Source organism: Aulostomus chinensis, chromosome 13 (assembly GCF_037954235.1).
Source record: "Aulostomus chinensis isolate RoL2024-O1b breed Wild chromosome 13, RoL_Achi_v1.0, whole genome shotgun sequence".
NCBI classification, from domain to species: Eukaryota; Metazoa; Chordata; class Actinopteri; order Syngnathiformes; family Aulostomidae; genus Aulostomus; species Aulostomus chinensis.
Genome location: NC_141332.1, coordinates 21,207,162 through 21,224,421, shown reverse-complemented (window position 1 = coordinate 21,224,421; position 17,260 = coordinate 21,207,162). Strand labels below are relative to the sequence as shown.

The window sequence follows — 17,260 nt, the reverse complement described above, 5'->3', positions numbered from 1 at the left end:
CAGTTTATCAATTACATGCTTGTTTGTTGACTGAAAATTTTTTTTGATTCTTTTTTTAAATGAAGTTTAAATCCCTTCTTTAGTTGCTGTGTTTGAAATCTTCAACTTCATTTTTTTGTCATTCTCAAGTGGAGAGTGGCGAACATCAACTGCTCACCTGCTCTCTATCCTCACACGCAGTGGCGTCACCTGTTGTTGACGTAGTCATCGGGGTTAAAGGTGAACGGTGTTGTTGACGATGGCGGAGCGTCACGAATCTCTGAGGTTCTTTTAGCTCCAACGACGTATCCCGCCCTCCTCTCCTGTGACTGCCCTGCGTGCTGCGACTTCCTCCAAACAGCGCACGCAGCGGCGAGCGCTGCGCAAATCACATCGATTGTGCTGGCTCAGCGGGCCTGCAAGGAAAAAAAAAAGAGAGAGAGAACTCCCAGCTGAAACGAGCAAGTGGGTCAACAAAATCTCTCAGGTGCAGAAGCTACAGACAAAACTGAAGGAGAGCAAGCAAGAGGAGGTGATGAGAGGAGTGGAGGAGTGAGAAAGAAGGCAAAAGAAGAATAAGTGATGATGAGCAGAAAGGATGAAAAGAGCAGAGGTGCCAGGTGTGTTATGTCTCCCTTTGCATCTTAAGTTCCTTGTAAAGACGATGTAAACACAGCTGGAACGCGAGGCTGATGGCTGGGTGCAAACCCAGGGTTCAGCTTTCTCCCGTCTTAAACGGCTCGATAAATATCATTTATCTCCTCTAAAGGGAAAAAAAAAAAATCTCACAAAGGAGGAATTTTCATGAACCCTTCCTGTTTAAATGCTCCGGTTGTTTACTTGTTTATTTCTGCCGGTGCTTAAGTTGTCTGCCTTTTTCACATTTCCTGCTTGAGGAAGGCAAACGTTGACATAGAGGCTGGTTTCCCGTAACCTGGCAGTGACTCTGCTTGAAACGAGACGCATATGGAAACAATCTCCAACCTACATCAGCTCTGTCCAGATTGGTTACCGCAACAGATACCATTCCTGCCATGAAGGGCCAGAGCTCCTCCGCGACGGTAAGTGATGAATGACTGCTGCTTCGTGTGAAATCAGCCGACCTGAGGTAAGCCTACTGCACTTTAGCTCACCCGGCGTTAAAATAAACACTAGAGAAATACAGTTTAAGAACACAAACACGGCTGCTGAGTGACCTGTTGATTTTGATAAATGTTATAGATTCCTGTGGGTAGTTCTGTTGACATAATTTCCTCTGTGAAAATCAAAACGGTCAAAAATGTCAACAGCCTCGTGGTACGGTACTTTTGAAACCGTTTGACAAGCCAGTGACCTCATTCATTCTGGGAGGAGGCGTTTACGGCCTGGACGGCGTCGTATAAATCTTGCTGTATGTCCGGAGCCAGTGGAATGGAACATGAATTATTGAATTATGAATCATCCAAATGGAGACTTTTAGCATCGAGAAATGTTACAACAGCATATCAAATAAAACAAAAGCCCTGTTTTTGTCTGGCAGAGACACCTGAAGAGATCTGATGAACCGATTCTCCCTCCTGTGTCATCAGAAAAGGGACTCGAAATGAGAAAATCCATGCTGCATCAAGACAGCTTGCTTTGTTTTTTGAGATTCCCACAGCACACCAACAAGAATTGGAGCCTTTTTTGCAAAACTGAACTGGGATTAACCGCGCAAATTCTGTTGTTAGTAGTCACACTGTCGCGCCACATCAGTGACACGCCAGAGCAAAGCGTCTCGGCAGCTCTAGAATGACATTGACTTATCTGGGGAAAGTCGTCCTCGCATTCATTTTATCGCTTGGTATCAGTCGCATTCAGAAGTCCCAGCTAGACTCTGGTTTTAGCCTCCTATTGGCTGTCAGTCTGCTGAATTTTAACAACAAATAATTAAAAACAGTGAGCGTTGGGCCCCTGCACATGCGGGGCCCCATAGGCCAGCCTGTGCATGAATCCACACCTGCGCATATGTCAAGGAATAATTGGAATTTTTCAAATATTGATGAATAGAGACAAAAAGTCAAACTCTGAAAGTGTGAAACTGCTCAGTTCAAGTATTCAGCGTCAGAATTCGTGTTTTTAAGTGATGGTTCTCCAAAGCTTAACTACCCAGGTCCGGGCTCCTGATACTGACACGGCTCTTTAAGTTTCAACTACTTTTTTGTTTTTGTTTTTTTTGGAAACTCAAGAATATTTGATTTTCTCGAATCTCAAAACTTTGAGTCCTGAATACTTAAAATAAGACCATTGAGCTATATGTGAAAGGCATGTAGTGTGAGAACCCAGATTCATTTTCTGGAAGGTCAAGCCAGACATTCCTACGAGACAAAACATGGTCTGACTCATGTAGTGCAAATGAGGCATTTGAAACACTTCAGCTATTCAGCTTTATCTCTGGCTATCTCCTTCTGACATCTCCTGTAGGACATTCATCTTTGCTGGATGAGGCCGGGGCTTTCTTTGGGCCGTGGCATTTCAAAGTGTGGGGTGTAAAAGACGCAATAGTATCCAATTATGTGGCGCTTATTCATACGAGTCCGAAGATTCTCCTCAGTGTTTAGAGCTTCTGTCGCATCCTGCTAACTGCTTGATGGAAGGTTCATCAGGCGGAAAGGTCACGTCCCAGAAACGAAGGGTAAACTACATCTTTTCCCACACAGGAGACAGTGATGAGATAAGAGCCGCTCGGATGGTGTAAGATTTCTTAACCAGACTATAACATGATCATCACGGCCAGAATTACTTGCAGTAACAATATTATCCTTCCAAATTTGAATTCTACGAATAATAATAATGATAATAAACTTTATTTGTATCGCATCTTTCCTGCAAGAAAAGCAGTTCAAGTGCTTTACAGAAAGATTAAGATGCATTAAAAGCATCATGAAAAACATTCAGGATCATGATAATAAAGTCCAAATAAAATGTATAAAAAGATCGTGTATGATCAGTCAGAGCAGTGCATTAAGAAGCATAGTAGTGAAGAAAAATAATTAAAGGTGAACTCAAATTCATAGATAAAAGTGCAGCGAGAAGAACAATTGTTAAAAAGGGCAGCAGAGAGGAAGTGCAATGCTCGGGTGCACAGATGTGTTTCAAGCTTTCTTTTGCGAGTGTCAAGCCAGCCGGCTTCCCTGAAGTCTGTGGGCAGCGTGTTCCATAGGTTGGGGACGTAATTGACAAAGCTGCATCGCCCATCTTCTCTCTGCTGGTGCTGGGAACCTCCAACAAACCAGCAGCAGATGATTGCAGTGTTCTAGAGGGTACGTAGCTAACAAGGGAGTTAGCCACGTAGCTCGGTCCTTGACCATTAAGGGCTTTGTATATAAGGAGGAGAAAGGTACGGGAAGCCAGTGCAGGGCAGCTAAAAGTGGACTCGTGTTCTCTCTAACACCCGAGCTGCAGAGTTTGGATGAGCTGAAGTGTCTCAGTGGATTTTTTTTTTTTTCGGGAGGCCAGTAAAAAGTGCATGACAGTAGTCGAGTCTGCTTGATGAAGGCACAAATCTGTTTCTCTGCATCTGTTGGGTTTATGAACGGTCCAACCTTTGCTGTGTTTCTGAGGTGGAAAAATGATGATTTGGTCACCTTGTTAATGTGGGAGCTGAGGCTTGGATCTGAACCTAAGTTGACACCAAGAGGTGGAACCTCAGCTTTGACCCATGGAGTTCAATTCTCCAGATTATTAAACAGCGCTTCCCTTTTTGTTTTGAGGCCAACAGCAGGATTTCAGTTTTATCCCTGTTTGATTTTAAGAAGCTGTCGCTCATCCATTTATTTATTGCCGATAGACAGTTGGTGATGGTGTTAATAGCCATCATGTGGTTCTGCAGATATGTACTGTTGTGTATCATCCGCGTAACTATGGAAACATTGTGCTCTCTGCTGACGTCACCGAGCAGCAGCATGTAGAGTGAGAACAGTGATGGACTGAGGCAGCTCCCCTGTGCAACACCACTGCAGTTGTCATACTTGTCAGACACATGATCTCCAAGACTGACATGAAGGACTCTCCCTTTGATGTACTGTACATCCTAAACCAGTTTCAAATGTATTGGCCTAAACAATTCTAAAGACGAATTATATCTTGTGGCCATGCAGTCCTGGTTCGCTCTCTCTATGGCTACACTGGGGCTTCATAAAATACGCCTGGTAAAATAAGGGTTAATTAAGCAAAAATTATATAAAGAAATTAGCATTGTATAGATACATTTTTTTCATGTCACACTAATAATAATACCGCTAATTTGAACAGTAATGTATTCAAGTTTACTAGTGTACTTAGTTTGATTTAAATCAAGATTACACACTGAATTCAATATTTTTTGGTTGTGTGGTTTAAAACGCGGGGGGGGGGGGGGGGGGGGAGATGTCGACTGTGGAAACAACCGTTCAGATTTTACACCTCTGGCTTGTACTGTACAGATCCACCACTACTTTTGACCCCCCGTGAGAATTTTTGCATTTCTGTCAATCTGTGTTGAAATTGCCTGCAAGGGATCCTTTCAAATGTTTGGCATCTGTACATTTCACCGCTCCCTCCCAAAAGAAAAGGCCTCTTGTGTCAAAGCGAGCTGCTCCCCCTCCCCTCATCACCAAATCCCCCCAGGACACACTTGGACCAGCATGGCAGCGGAGAAAGCCCATGTGTAAGTCTTGTTCTTGTTATTTGAGGTTCTCACATTTTCCATTGATTGCACATAGAAAAGACCACATAGGAGCCTTGGTTCACAAAGTCCTCTCATTATTCTTTCATGGGGATAAAACTCCTTTCAGCATAATCCTCATTTATGTTCAGGTGGATTAAAAAAAATATCCTCATTTGTCTTTTCTGACTCAGGCAAATGACTAAAAAGCACCTTTAGGCATACAAAGCAGCATTGGCTATGCAAAGGTTGACCTTTTGATAATTTTTTCAGTGTAATTTGTCATCAAGTATTATGCATAAATACATAATATATTTTACTTTACACCACATCATAAACAGTGTACTAAAGACAGAGCCCCCTTTTTTTCTTATTGTTCATCATCAATATCACCGCAGGACATCGTCTAATTACTAAGCAACATCATTGCTTCTCTCATCAAACGTCTGTTCACAAAATGAGCCGATAAACCAGTTGAGTGGGATCATTTTCAAAGCCCACAACACAGGAAAGCCAAAGCTAGCAACACGTTATGTGTACGTAATCCTCCACAGAGCGGTCCGTCCCAGACGAATCCCTCCCTAAATTGTACTCTGGCATGAATGTCCTCCAGAGGGAAGATGTATGAAACTGTAGCGTTCCAAAAAGTTTCCCGATTGAGCTCAAATCCACCCGGAGAAAGTTGGATTCAAGCACAAGCTGGGAATGTGATTAAGACCTGAACCTCTGTGGTAGGAGATCAACCCAACAAATCCCATACCCAACACCATAATTCCGCCATGGCTCCCATGGCATTCTGTTAAAATAAACCTGTTTAGTGTGACATGGGATGAAGGCCCCTGAAGTGACAGATGTTTCTCCTTAATGTGATGGGAAGATTTTTTTTTTTAGGGTGGTGGTGGTGGTGGTGGTGGTGGTGGTGGTGGGGGGGCGGTATTGAGCGAGAGATGCTCAGGTTTCTTCAGGCTGTTTGAAATTCTCGGCTGATCCATTCTTCCTCTTTTTTCCTGGTGAATGTTGATATGCAACAGTGTAAACTCCATCTCCACTTCTTTTATTTGCATTTATCAGCACGACAGATGGAGCCCGGGAAGAAAAAAAAAGCTTTGAATTTACCATAAATACGTTTGGATTAAGGGTCATTAGTCATGAGCTCATCAACGTAATTTGATGCAGATTTTGAAGCACAGAGAAGGTTGATGGAAACCGCTGAATTTGAAAAAAAACAAAACTCAAAACAACCGACTGCCGCCCTACCCGGGTACCTCAGTCACACTTCCTTTTTTTTAATGTCTAAAGTTTGCCTGGAGTCACTCAGAAGTTAAACAGAAACACAACTACTGTCAGTCCCTCCAAAAAAACGTGATTATGTCATCGCATAATCAGTCAAAGTCTGCCAATTTATGCGGGGGCCGCATTTTTTTCAAAGATGCCACGCTTTCACCCCATAAATCACTGATTTCCAAGCAAAATGTGCGAAATATGCGGGTTTCCTAATCCTCGAATTTTTGTTACACAAAAGTCACACGCATCTTCGCAGAAGATTAAAAAAAATGTTGCTTTTACTTCGTACGAGAGCAGACGTTTTCCTCCTGTTGCCTTGGGAACGTTGTGAAGCGGCGTCATCGGAAAGCTGCAAACCCCGGGAAGAAGAGATGGTGAAGTCTGCAAATGAGTCTCGTTTGCCAACAAAAATAAGCCTGGAACTTGTTTGACTCATCAAGGTTTTGTAAGTTTGAGCCATGTGTTCATTCTGAAATAAAACAAGATGAGAACTTCATTATTCCCAGCACTTTCTGTGGCCAAGCATGCTTGCATATCATAGGACGTCATTAGAAATGACTCTTCACAATAATGTAGGAGCCTATTGACAACAGAGTGTTGGGGGAATTGCTTTTTTTTTTTTTCATCAAACCACAATTTTTGGAAGTTACCGCAATTTCATTGCATAAAGCTGCATGAATATCCTGCATATTCCATTGCAATTAAAAAAAAAAAAGAAAACGTGCAGCATAATCAAGGATTTTTGCCTGCAACAAACACAAAAAAATGCATTTTTCTGGAAAGATTTATTTGATCCTTATGCAAGATGCCTGTGAAATACAGATGTTTTACACATGTTTTGTATGAATATACACTTAGTGTGAATTTTTTTGTAATTTTACTTCTGCGATGATCAGATATGCTAACTCCTTCAGCTGTTATGGCCTCAGTGGAGGTGGACCAACACGCTGATGAAGCTGACTGTGTCTGGATGAAGAGTTTTGAGGGGGGGGGGGGGCGTCTCAGTGTGGAGTGTTGGCAGACCGACCGTACAACCCAGCCCCAGAGTAGCGCAGATAAACACAGCTTAACTCACAGGCATGGATTAACATGTAATGAGCAGGCATTAAGATCATTAGGAGCCATAATTATTTATATACAATATGGCAGGAATTGACCCACAACACTTGTGAAGTCGTAAACATCCATATTCTCTGTACACGCTCAAGACACACACAGGAAGCCAATGAATTATACATGCAGAAACAGGAAATTCCCCCTGTTACCCTCTGTCACTCAGGGCGACCTTGCACTGAATCAATTAGTAGTGCTGCAGGCGATGACCAGACCTCCCTGGAGACTCTCTGAATGTACCCTTGATTCATGAAGGCCCTACCTGATGTGTAGCTCCTGCTTCTCTTCATGCAAACAGGATAATCATTTTACGCTGCGCTAACCAAAGCACAGTAGGTCTGACATCGTTTAGTTTTGTCCGCTGTGCAGCATCCAGTCTCTTCCTCTACGGAGCGATCAGGAGGGTCCTGTTCCACTGGGTGACCACTTTCCCTCAATGTGTTCTTTGTGGTCTCTGGAGGTTTTCCAGCGCTGCCACATGGTAGATGCTTATCTGTAATTCGCAGAGGGTTCATCTCGACTGAATAAACCAGGAAAAATTATTTTTAGAACCGATAATAAAGAGAGTTCATAGAAAACACTTGAAGATGCTTATTCTTACTGTCTGAAGGCAACATCACATCGGCTTCACGTGGTTTGGTTTTTACTTTCCTCTGAATGAATTTTCGTAAATCTCCACAAAGACTGTGTGGTTTATCCATGAGATTTCCTTGCACTGAATCTTATTAATGGATATTATATTCATTCATTCAACAACATTGTGATGGTGTGTGTTTAAATTCCTGAGATATACCATTAACAAGAGTGGGACAGACCTCTGGGTGGAGGGACGCCCAAAGAACAACATGTCAACAGCTGGTGTTGGTGCTGAAGCATAAACATATTTTGCCTCTAATTTTTCCAGTCTACCCGGTACTCATTTGAATTGCTTTTTTTTTTTTTTTTGAAGCACATTTGTATGCATAAAATGTAGGAGGCAGGAATTTGCTTTGGAACAATCATAAATACCGATACAAACCAACATATAGCGCCTTTAGATATTCAGGCAGTTGCTAATTATGCATATTTTCAACACTGATTATACTCTTTGGCAAACGAATTAAAATTATAACAAGGTGTTTGACTCAAGAGCAATAACCACTGACACTGTAAGACCACAGGAAATCGCTCAGTCTGTCTTTCATGTACTGCTTTTTTCCCCCACCAATTATACTTCACCAGGAATATTATGTAAATCATAAGCAAATAGCACACATTAGTTCTGCTCCTTTCACTTATAGTAAGCTTATCTGCAAACTGTCCATGCACCAAATGTCATCCTTGGCTGTCTTGGCGTTTCCGTTTGGGGAACCTGACACTTATTAGAGCTTCCAGCCATTCAGTGTTTATCAGCAGGATCAATGCAGCATCTGTGTCTTTCTCCCCACGAGACTGAGTGGGATGTAATTCTTCTCCGCCAGAGTGACTCCTAAATCTTCCTATTCGCTCCCCAGAGGACAGAGGGCCACATTTCCCATGGACCTGAATAACTCTGCATGCTATTTGCACAATGTATCACGAGGCAATTGTACCATAAAATGCCTTAATGCATATGGTTCAGATTACCTTGTTTTATCAAGCATACTGCATGTATTTCTTGCAAAAACTGATGTCAGAAGTATCCATATATCCCTGACATCAATGGGACATCACCGGGGAACCACACACTGTAAAGGGAAGTAAACAGAGGGGTGTTCAGGGAATTCTACTCAATTTCACGAGATTTAATAAAGCAAATTCTTCCATTTAAATCAATCAATTTAGCAGACAAGCTCAAGACCATTTGTATAGGGCTTGTGCGCATGGATTTGTACCATGTGATTTGCAACCATTAAGTTGTCTGATTAAACTTAACATGGTTAACACTTATCTTCTCATTCATGACCTGCACATTTGCCAACCTTGTTTAATTCTCAACAGCATAATGAGGTCCATTATCACGTAGGATAAATGGATCCTACAGAACGTAATTATCATAATCAGCTTTGATTGTACTCCGCCTTTAGCAACACTTGTATCTTCTCAGAGAGAAGAAGGTGAAAAGAAACCAAGAGGTGCCATGAATTTGAGTGCTGCAGGTCTGTTAAGTCAGATTTTCTTCAAAGCAAATGAAGTTTTGTCTGTTCAATGGTCTGGACGTGTCCTCCTCACTTTATAATTGAATTAAAAGTTGTTGCATTTGTGGTTTACGTATGTTCTTTTACAAGAGTCCCTTTGGTCAAATGGCTGTGTTTAACAAGGTAAGACGATGCTCTCTGTGAAACTACAAGGTGGTCCAAACCCAGATGGTCTGGTGACGCCAAGCAAAGGTAAATATAGAAATAGACACATAAAAACCTGCATTTACAAGTAACTGCAGCCATCAAATGTTACATTTATCTTCAGCTGACATATTCCCTGTTTGTCCTGTATCATTAGCCCACGCTGGGACAAGTCCATGAGCTCCTAACTTAACCCCAACAATGCCCACTGCATGCAGGGAGGGGCTGAGGAGAGTTGTGGTTTAGAGGCATTCAGTCTACCTGGTCTTCAGTACTCAGGATTAAACATTTGGCCAACAGAAGATTATTTTTCTTTAGGAATTGTTCTGTACGATATGCTTTGTATTAGTATCTTACAGTACTCATGGTCATCCACTCCCCTGGAAATGTGCTCCACTGAAAGAGGGAAATCTACAATGAAATACCTCATCTGGTAAACTTACAGTAAGATGCAACTTTTTTTTAAAAATACATACTAACTTATTCTCTTTCATCTGCTCCTGACATCTCCGCTCTCCTTCTCTCCTCTGTTCTTCACTCCTAGTTAACGCATTTTCATCTCTTGTACCTCTTCTTTCAAGTTTTCATTCTTTTAATTCTCTCCCTTCTTTATCTTTTTGCTCCTCCTTTTTTTCTGCTCCTGATCATCATCGTCATCACACATATTTGAGGATAGAGAGGGTGGTGGGGCCCGAGTCCTGGAAGTTTTCACTGAAGTACAGAGTTTTTGTTTTGTTCTGGCTTTGTTTTAGTTTCCTGTCACAGTGACTCCTCCTACAGAACTGATTGGATATTAATTTGTGGTCAAGGAATTTTACTGTTTCTAATACACACATCACCAGTGATGAATGGAGTGTAAACTTTCAGGTTTCAGGCTGGCATGTTGCAAATATGTGCAAGTTTGGACTAATCTTGTTGGGAATCTGAATTAATGACACAAGAAGAGGAAGGTGTGGAAGGACGGGGGTGGGGAGGGAGCTGATTGAGGTCTGAGGATGATGAAGACTGATGAATGAGACGCAGACGAGGAGAGAAACAGACGAAGACAGGAAGTAAAAAATAGACATGCAGGGGAAGTACAAAAAATAAAACAGGAAGTGACAAAGGTGACAAAACGAGAGAGAGGAGTACGCCTGGCTAAAGAAAACAAGCGATACAAAAATAGCAAAACTCGAGAGTTTAAAAATCCCAAACTAAATCCAACAGTCAGTATAGACTGATGCTACTGCTCAGAACAGTAATCCAAAGGTCTTTCTGCATGTATTTGATTAGCACTGAAGCTCCACCCCTAAAAAGTTCTATTCTACCAAGGAGTAATGGAGTCATGGGGGGCCGCGATCTCTCAGAGGTGTGAGGAGGTGACGGTGAGTCATGATGGACACTTGGCTGACACGATCTCATTAATATAAAAGCAGTGGCCTGTCCCCGCTGTATTCTCTGTGGTGAGGCTGTTGACACCCAATAATCAAAATGGAAAATAAATCATTACATCATTATTTCAGAAAGGCTGTGCAATCCATTAAGGTCCTGCATTAGTCTACCGGGTGCGACGACCGACGTACTCAGCTGAAAGCAACTGTTCCACAGCACTTTTAGTGTCCGAATAAAGAAATAGCAACACTGGGTTGACCAAGCTATGAACACGCCATAAACCATAAAATGTCTTCCAGAGAATGTGAAAGAATGATTGCAAGTCTTTCATCTCAAGCAAAAACACCAACCGGTGAGAACTCAGCATCAACCATAAAGTCAAAGACCTGAAGAACTCACCGTATTTATCTGGGGAAAACATTATTTGAGCACTCCTGAAGATTTGCATTAGGCTGCGCACCTCTCAGCGGAGATTAACTGGGGAAAACCCATCAGCTCATGCAACTCTATATGCATAAATCTGGAGAAAAAACAAGCTTGAATAAACAGCTATTTACTCTGTAATAGTCAATGGGGGCAAGAAACGGCTGGAGATTTGAATTTAGAGGTAAGAAATCCTCATTCAAACAAATTGTTCTAAATTTCAACTTGGTGCAAAGACAAAGAGTACAGCATGTTATAGTATGGTGATTTCCAGCTTAACAATGATGAGTGAGCACAATATGACCTGGGGACTGGTTGTTGTAGCAGTTATTTATTAAAGCAGCAGGGGATGACACCTACAGCAGATTGCCTTATTATTTATAATGCTCACAGCACGTTACTGTATGTGAGAGGTTTTACAACGACGACTCAGGAGAGCCACGAGGGCAGCGCTGCCATGGCAGAGCTAGATTCACAACACAACTTCTCTTGTGACATTCATGACAGATCTTTTATTTAAAGGCTTCATTAATTTGCAGTTTCGAAGTTGATGTGCAGTACATGTAGTCCTGAAAATGTACTTCACAAGGCTTCATGGAAGAACTTGTCCTCGTCCCTGCAGAAGTGACGATTAAAGAAATTACCATGCGCGTCCTCAGCCTTTCCCAGCTTACATTAGACGAGAGGCGGGGTTCACCCTGGACAGGTCGCCAGTCCGTCGCAGAGGAAATGTTCACTCAGTGTTTTATAAACTAGTAAACAACGTGAGGTTTTCAGGAATTCATCTCTTAGAGACCCTAACTTGCTCCAAGTTTTATTTCATGAGAGACAGGAGACTAAATTATTTGTTTTTCAGTTGAAAAGTGTGGGAAACCCAGCGAGTTAAAAAGTCCCTCCTGAAAATCCTGTTCTCCTTTAACAATGGAGTTTATGGATCAGTTGGAGGTCAGTTGGATGTTCGTGGAGAAAAATGTCTTTTTGATTTGACAGATACACCGTGTGGAGGAAGAGAAATTGTCCAGAGTTGTTGCACATAAATGTGTCTAAGGAAGAATAAGTCTGATGAGTTAATTTGACAGCAGTTTCTCCTGTTTTGTGTATAAAGTAGCAAACTCCAGCCTCTCAACTGTCAATTAAAGCCCTATTTTGTAATTAGGACATATAACGTGTGTATCTGTGCCGGTGTTTAACGGGTTCCTCTGTTTTCTAATGTTCATACTTGTCATACAGAGGCTTACACAGGAGGTAATAGCATCCCTGGTGTTGGTTTGTCTCTTAGCTGGATAACTCAAAAAGTCCTGGATGGACTGGACCAGATGATGATACCTGGACCAGAGGTTGCCCCACTCCAGGTGCCCCTCTAGTGTTTTCCTTCCCTTTTATCTGTTCGTCATATTAAGCAAAAAGCTGATTTTCATGCAACTTGGTGGAGGAGTGCAGTGGTGTCACATGGGCCAAGGAAGAGCTCATTCCATTTTTTTGGACAGATAGAAACATTGTCATACATTTTCTCAGGAAAAGACCTTGGTGGAAGTGTGTGATCTCCGAGTGCACTTCAAGGTTGTAAGTTTATCTGTCTGCAGGATTATATAACAACCATCAAGCGGATTTTCATGAAATTTGGTGGAAGAGTGGTTCACGGGCAAAGGATGAACCCAGTACCTTTCATCCCGCCGCTTCATTCAGAACTGGATAGAATTTAAAGCAGAGTTACGGACACATACCCAGTGCCCTTACTTTGCAAAAAAAAGAATAATATTACGACCAGATCCTCAAAATATACATCCACGGAATGTTAATTATCTCTACTGAATTACTGAATCTGAACTTTTCCCTCAATGACAAGAAAAACAAAACCCCACACACCTGGGATGGATAATGAGCAGTTACGGAGATGTCAATGTATAATTTTAAAACACTCTTCTGAGGACAAGCAGCTGAATTTTTCACAAATGTGAACGGGGGATTCAAATTTGAGAGTGAGGGTTCCTCCCCGACCTTGACTCCTGTCGTGATTTATTGCGTGTTGTGTAACAGTGATGGATAATCAACAGCGGTGATGATACACAGGGAGAGCTGACACTAAATGGATGATGAGGTATCAGCCAGACTAAAGTATTGTCTTCATAGAATTCTAATTCAGTTTTATAAACTAAAATTTGCACGAGCTGAAAAAAATAGTCGTTTTATTTGAAGTTTCTCCACGTGTCGTTTCAGCCCCTCACACACAATAGAAGGGACTATTTGATCAGTGCTCGTTATCGTCTACCCTGATTTTACCCAGATTCAGTGTAGGAGAAAGAATATGATCAGTGAATGCTTAATATGAAACATATTGAATGTGAGGTAACCTTCATCTATAATTCATGTAGTAATGGGATCCACTGCTCACAACATGACGTTTACCGCAGAGTATACAGTGCAATATTCATGGGAACCTCAGGCCAGTGTAAGCGATGCACTGAAAAACCTATAGAGCTAAATACTGCATGAGTTGAAGGATCGCTCCACTTTGCCTCAAGGCCAAAGCCCCATCTGACACATCAACGTCATTCCAGCAACATGGAGAACGTTAAAATAATCATCCTCAGAGTAACGAATCCTTTCATTCTGCAACTCCTCAAACCGCCAAAAATATGGTGAATTATCTATTAATTGGAGTCAACAGGTCGCATTTTAAGACCTAAAAAAAAGAAAGAAAACTACACAGGAAAAAAACTGCTGTGTGAATTTTCACACTTTTTTCACATTCTCTGCTCTGCCAAACAACTAATTTCATATTGGATGGAAGCGGGAGCTCATTACAAATTGCAAATTCATTCTCCGGCAGAAGACAAGCATCTTCCTCTCCAGACTATTAAATAAAGACACAAGGCAAAATTGCTATTTCAGCATGTTTGAGGAGAAATGGAACTGATGATGACTTCAAAGTATTTGAGATAGAATACATTATAGAGATGATTGTAAATGCCCCCTGAAAAGGTCTTTGACAAGCAAGATGTATAAGAAGAAAATATCATGTTCATACCTGAAATAATGGCCAAAGTATCAAGTTTCAACTTAACATTCCTCCTTATAGCAATGCTGCTCAGCTGTTTTCTACAGAATGGAAAACAGCCACGTTTCCCCCTTTGAACTCTGACCTCACCAGGTTTTGCCTTCTAATTTGGCTAATTGTTTTTCTCCCATGGGACTAACAACCAGCACGGAAGCATCAATGAACTGGCGTCCAGGTCAGGTCAGTCATGATAAAGACATGTGTGCCAAAAGTCAGCCTCATCTCTCTCTGTCACACGCCGGTCACACCGCCTGCATGTGTTGCTGTGCTTACTCCACGCAGTTTCCACAAGCTAGAAACACTTTTTTAAAATTTGTTTTTATTTCTATGCTTCGGCAAATATGCAGGGGTTCATTCAAACTTTCATTACGATCTTTTATACGCATACGTCTACATTTTTAACTCATGAATATTGAGTACTTGCGTTAGTGCTCTGTTGGGGAGACGTGAGCGAGTGTAACTAGTCAGGAGACAGATGGAGTTGCTGATCTGCTGCTTGTGTGCAGACTTTGGTTAAATGTTGCAAGATTGGTCGGTCTGTTAGTTGGCTTGTCTCTTCAGGAAAGAGGGGGGCAGGGGTGCTAGGTTTTTATATACTGTATAGAGATTTCTAAAATCTGAGAACATAAGATTTAAATTGGGAAATGTAAAAAAGGTAAAACAAAACAAAACTGAGACCTGCACTCCTTCTGAGAGTCACTACTCACTTGGGAGGTGCTTGTGTGACCTCACACAACCCTCAGCCCCTCCCCTAAAACAATGGCCATTGCACTGGTTACACGGGTGACCGAAAAGTCTGTGAGGACAACAGAGCATATAATATCTTCTTTTTTTTAACCACTTTTCTTCTTCTTCTTCTTCTTCATTAATAAGTAGAAACTGTCATGACCAGTGAGCTCCTTGAAAGCCAGGCAGAACAGGCTGCTCGGTTTTGTCAGCTCGCCCTGCGGCCCCAGAGGAATCAAAACCAAGTATCCTGTTATACCCCACAGCCACTGAAGTTCTTTTTTCTCTTTGTGGCCGCTAAGGGATGTAACATTAAGATCCTCGATTGTTTCTTCTTTGAGAAAGAAGGATCGGTTAAAACTGAATGTCACAAATATACTTGACCCTTTGCCAACCCCCCCCCCCCCCAAAAAAAACACAAAAAACAAAAAAACAGACATGACGACCCATGTGTAGCAGAAATAGAAGCGTCTCTGTCGAAAGCGCACAGCGCCATGCAGGTGTTCAATGCTCGTTCGACAAAATGTCACACGATCGGTCGATTTCAGAGGACATACAGTAGACTTTTCTGTAACAGTGAAATATGTGAGAATAAAGGCGGCCTTCAATAAAACCTGAATAATTAGTATCTATTTACCTTGTGTAGAATGTTCTTTGTAGCGGGTTTCAATAGCAGCATCACTCGAACACCTACTTCAGCCTTGAAAGGGTGTGTGGTAAACTCACAGTCATTTCTAAACATGTTACGACATACAAACAAAATACTGCCTTGGACACACGCTTATTTATTGACGTGTGCTCACGTTTCCAAAATCCCAGGAGATGAGTTATGGATCTTAAAACACGGAGCTGTTGACTCAGGTGCCATCTGATTATTTTTGGCCACCAGGAGTGTCAGGAAATCTGTGATAGATGTTTTTGGATAACCTTATCACCCCCTAAACCTACCACAGAGACAGATAGCTAAAAGAAAAGAGAGGGATGTCATGAATTCAACATCTGTCCCAGGCAGTGTAACCTGATCTTTTGCTCTACCTTTCTACTTATCTTTAATTACATGAGTGATAATAGATGGTCCCTGAGGTGAGAGGCAGGGAGAGGTGTTTGAAAATAGAATACAAAGAGTGTGAAGTTAACAGATGTAGGAGCTGTGCATTCAGCTGGAAACTAAAGGATGGAACAACCAACAGCTTTGTGACTGTTTCTGTTGCAGCAATCTTCTCCAACTCTTCCTGCCATCCTTCCAATACTTAACGCCTGATTAATTCAGCAATGTCCTCCGTTCTTCTGCATGGATGTCTCTAATCATGCGTGTGTGTGTGTGTGTGTGTGTGTGTGTGTGTGTGTGTGTGTGTGTGCGTGTGCGGTCCAAATTAGGCTTAAGACGCAACCAAGAGTCTGCACAGAAGTACACAACCATCCATACAGTATGTATGAGACACACCATCTGTTGTTGCGTGAGGTAACGGAGTCACCGTCTGTGCCTACCATGCAGTCTGGTGCTGCTCTATTTGGCATAACATTAGCTGTGAAACACCTCGACAACATGAGCCCAAACTCCCCACGTTTGACAAAAGACGGAGTTCCTCTGTGATAAAACTAGATAGTGAGGTAGAATGTCACCCCTGACATTTAAGCGAGAGTCACAGGCAAATACTGGCAGACTTGAAAGAATTAAATTTTATCAGAGTAAGTTAAGTCTCTTCAAACAGCGTAGGATTGACAAATGGTGCAGGAATAACGTGCGTGATTTGCTTTTCACATTTCTCTCCATTCGGTCTCGACTGGTGTGCCGAAGCAGGGACGGTGTGTTCTTTAATGGCCGTTAATGTTGAGACAACTGCCTCAAATAAAAGTTGTCTCTCAGGCCGTGAGCCACCACACCTTCAGCCACGGTTCTTGAGTGCAATCTGACTGTTTTGGGCACTCAGACAGCGCAGGATCTCCACTAACGGCAACGTGAAATTAATGTTGACGTAAAAAAAAAAGAAAAAGAAGTTTTTCCATGAAGTTGAACTGATTGACCTTTAAATATAGTAGGATCTTTCTTATGTAATCCTGCTGACAGAGAGAAAAACCAACAAACGAGAGAAAACACAACCTCCTGAACATCTGTTTGGTGGCATCAGTTCAACTGTGAAGAGTCAAAGTAAAGGAGTGCCTCTTCGTAACCTAAACCGTAATCCTTACAAACATCCCCGCCGATGTGTGTGAGGGTCTATGAAAAATAAGTCGGGATAAAGGATTACTAAATTAAATTCACCATCAGGCTGCGTCAACATATTAAAGAACACAAAGATATTTCTTTCTTCTGAGGGCTTTTCAAGTTTGCCTGAGCTGAGC

The 17,260-nt window shown here is 41.9% G+C and overlaps 1 protein-coding gene and 1 long non-coding RNA gene across 3 annotated transcripts in view; both read left to right on the top strand.

Annotated features, from left to right (window-relative positions):
• Positions 1 to 294: 294 nt before the first annotated feature.
• Positions 295 to 6,920, top strand: LOC147251398 (uncharacterized). 2 transcript variants are annotated; one of them, XR_015118936.1, is made up of 3 exons: positions 295 to 599; positions 880 to 1,040; positions 4,546 to 6,920. It is a non-coding gene; the product is annotated as an uncharacterized LOC147251398 (long non-coding RNA). The 2 variants fall into 2 exon arrangements; XR_015118937.1 differs by having other exon boundaries at positions 876 to 1,040.
• Positions 6,921 to 6,928: 8 nt separating this feature from the next.
• The window catches only part of gfra4b (GDNF family receptor alpha 4b), a 54,819-nt gene continuing 44,487 nt past the window's right edge, over positions 6,929 to 17,260 (top strand). Inside the window, exons 1-3 of the mRNA XM_086222051.1 lie at positions 6,929 to 9,156; positions 9,286 to 9,783; positions 16,295 to 16,344. The gene's annotated coding sequence lies outside the window, so the exon portion shown is untranslated. The remainder of the gene's footprint in view (positions 9,157 to 9,285; positions 9,784 to 16,294; positions 16,345 to 17,260) is intronic.